The following is a 3,597-nucleotide window of genomic DNA, read 5'->3' on the forward strand; positions in this document are numbered from 1 at the left end:
GTATTTCGCTATGAAAAATTCAAATTTTACTTGCAGTTGAATTTCGAAAATTTTAAAAACTCCAAGTCTAAATACCACAAGTCTAGAGCCTAGAGCATCTAAATATAACATGTCCGACTGTCTATTACATACCAAATCTAAAAATGCGGAAAACAAGGATAGGAAGGAGGATAGCACGGCTGCGGACGCCGTGCAGCTACCACTACAAAAAAACAGCAATTAGCAACGGAATATAGCGACAACTTTTGTTCCGTTGTTGATTAGCGACGGATTGGCTACGGAATAAAAATTTCGTTGCAAAAAATACCAAAAAATAGTTAGTATCTAATATAGCAACGGAATAACGACGAAATCGAACATTTGTCGCTAATTGTTGGCGGTAAATATTGGCGCCCTCAATTTACATACGGATTTAGCGACAAAAGTTGAGTGACAAAATTTATTAAACTACAGCGACGGATTTAGCAACCGAAAATCCGTCACTAGCCTTAATTTCTTTATCAAAATATTTAAAAACTCTTTGCTACGGAAATTTCCGTCAATAATGTATTTTTTAATAAAAAATAATGTTATTTTAGCGACGGAACCCTATCCGTCGCTGAAGACCACTTTATTATTTTTCCTAGGGCAAAAATTTGATAAAACATCAGTCTCTTCTAAAACAATAGAAACACAGGAGAGAGCAAACTGAGGCGGCTGAGAGCAAAATCGAAGACACACGATGAGGGTTTTTAAGAACAAGAGCAAAAATTAGTAGCCAACGTGAATCTAAGGTTTGTAGATGACTTTGTTTCTTCTTCAATAAGCTTAGCACTAATTTTTTGTTATCATTTGTCATAAAAATCAAATTTATTTGAAACTGGTATCTCTTTGGGAGATTTATTTATATAGCTTAGCAAAATTTGTGTTTTGAGACTTTTTTGTTGAATCGATTTCATGTCTTTGATTGTTACCTTACGAAACTTTATAAGAATCAGATTTTGGGTTATTCTTGACTTTAGATGTGATAAAATCAAAACTTTAAGGGAACACTGGTATTTTTTTGGAATTTTATATTACAGTTATTAGAGTATTGTAGCTTAGCAAATATTATATTTTTGATTTTTTTGTTCGACAAATTTTTGTCATCTGATATGGCTTCATCCCTTTGATTGTTTCTTTATATCATGAAAGCTTATAACAATCAGATTTCTGTGTCAACTTTGACACAGAAATGGCTCTATAGACCGCCATCTTCTTGGATTGTAAACGTTTGGAGAATTTTTTGGTAGATTCATTTGGTCGTTTAATTAATCTTCTTCTTCTTATTTTCTTAATTTTTTGTCCAGATCTACAAAAACTTTCTTCACATAGTTGTAGACAAATTTTGTATTAGAAATTTAATTTATATTTTTTATTTTATAGGGTGCTTTCACCCCTTTTGATGATATGTTAAGCTCTGTTTTTTCTTAATTAACATTGTCATTGCTTGTACGGATAGCTAAATCAAGTTCAGGTAAACTTTCTCTACTCTTTCTATCTCTCTCTCTCTTTCTCTGTGTGAATGTGTTTCTCTATCTCTACCTAGAGCTTTATTTGACATCAAATATTTTTTATATTGATTGTTGATTAGTAACTTCAAATGGATGTTTGAATAAATGTATTTTTGCGTTTTTTTGGTTAAGCTCAATAGGTCTCAGATGCTTGCATAGCTTAGCATGATGTTTACCATGAATTATATCTATGTCATTGCATAACTTATCATTTCTTTCAATAAAAAATGTGAATGACTTATGCTATTTAATTTGGATTTTACGCATTTCAAATATTAGTTTATCACAGGGGGAAATTGAAAAATCTAGCTTACTATACGATTGAAAAATCTACTACTAATATTTGCCCAATTCTTGACTTATACTAATGTTTTCTAACATACTCCCATATTCTGCTTTACCTATATTAGTCTTTCTAAAATACTGTTTTAATCCATATATACCATTACTTAGGAGCTCATTTTTTTAAGCTTAGCTTTTAATATCCTTCCTTCTTTTTCTCTTACCCAGTGTAAGAACTTTGAGCGTTTGTCTAATGAAGTTTCAGTTGTTTTGAATTGTGAGCTTGTTATTATTGTGACCATTTAAGCACTTCAAACTCTACATCCTAGCATGCAAGTTCAATAATCTTAGCTTAAAATTCTACGTAACCAACTTTATGTGCTTGTTTTCTCTTTTACATATCAATCATATGCTTTACATTTCCTTTTAGACATTAAGAACCTTTGCTTTCTCAATGTCATTCTGGTGAAACAATCTTTGGTAACATGTCAGCATAGGTGTTTTCTTATCATTCTCTTAACTTGAATGGTTTGAAGGATCACTAGATTTTCCATATTGAGGTTAATTCTAGTTTCTTGTATGCTTTGTTTGTTTCGTTATTTTTCGTACTTTTCTCTTTTATTATCATTGTGAATTATTTGATTCAAGTCCATTTGCTTTAAATTTCTTCTGGGATCATGTCATCTTCTACTATAGTAATATCTTCATCCTTTTAAAAATAAATTATTTTTTGTATAGGCTGTTGAAAAGGGTCGAGACCCAGCACCAAGTGAGATACATTTGTACGTCCATACACATGGGCATGATGGAAAATTTTTTCTTGATGAGAAAGCTCGAATCGTGCATGTAAGTCCAATATTTTATAATCTTATTACTACAATGTAAAAAAGTATGAAAAGTATCCTCTCTGTTGGTTAATTAAATGCTCAACATTTTTGACTATTTTAATTTCACTACTTATTAAACCTCTTTTACAGGAAAAGTATCAGGAAATATTGCAGGAAAAAATACAAACTCAATCTGATATTGATCAATGTAAAGTATATTATGAAGCCGCGAGAGGGGAAAAGAAGAGAAAAGTATATGGTCTTGGATCTCAAGCAAAATGCTACTATGGACCGAATCTTGAACTTTATTGTTGGTGTTAGGGATAATTCGAACCTTTTTTGGCTTGAACTTTATTGTTGGTGTTAGGGATAATTCGAACTTAATTGTATTAGCTATATGGATTTTGATATCATTTTGGACCTTGAAGTATGTTAATTTATATGAATTTTGGTTATTATTAAGGATATCTAATAATTTACATACAAAGTGCACGAGCAGAGAAAATTTAAAATGTTAAATAAAAAGATCTAAAATTGAAAAAATATTGCAACAGATATGTTTTGTAACAAAAAAATATATTAAATAACATTGCGACAGATGATTTTGGTCTCCAAATGCAAAGCTGAAATGACTCTCAAAATATTGGCGACGGATTCGCGGCCGACTTTTTGTCACAAAAGTATACCAACGACGAAATGCATTGTCAATTTAACGACATAATTTTCTAATATAGCGACTGATATTTTGTCGCTAATTGTAGCAACGGACAGTGTTCGTCACTAGAACGTCGATAATATTGCGACGGATTCCATTTGCCCGTCGCTAAGAGCTTAGCAACGAGCAAATCAGCACAAATGGTAATCCGTCGCTAATTCGTCACTAATCGTGCTTTGCGACGGAAAAAGGCTCTTAAGAGACGAATTTCGTTCGTCGTTAAATGTTGTTTTTTTGGTAG

General features: G+C 31.7%; 1 long non-coding RNA gene across 1 annotated transcript; it reads left to right on the top strand.

The window, feature by feature from the left end:
• The first annotated feature begins 645 nt into the window (after window positions 1–645).
• Window positions 646–3,062, top strand: LOC107815275 (uncharacterized). Its single transcript, XR_001654715.1, has 3 exons — window positions 646–773; window positions 2,553–2,660; window positions 2,792–3,062. It is a non-coding gene; the product is annotated as an uncharacterized LOC107815275 (long non-coding RNA).
• The last annotated feature ends 535 nt before the right edge of the window (window positions 3,063–3,597 follow it).

The sequence above is a fragment of the Nicotiana tabacum genome, chromosome 16 (genome assembly GCF_000715075.1).
Source record: "Nicotiana tabacum cultivar K326 chromosome 16, ASM71507v2, whole genome shotgun sequence".
Lineage (NCBI taxonomy): Eukaryota > Viridiplantae > Streptophyta > Magnoliopsida > Solanales > Solanaceae > Nicotiana > Nicotiana tabacum.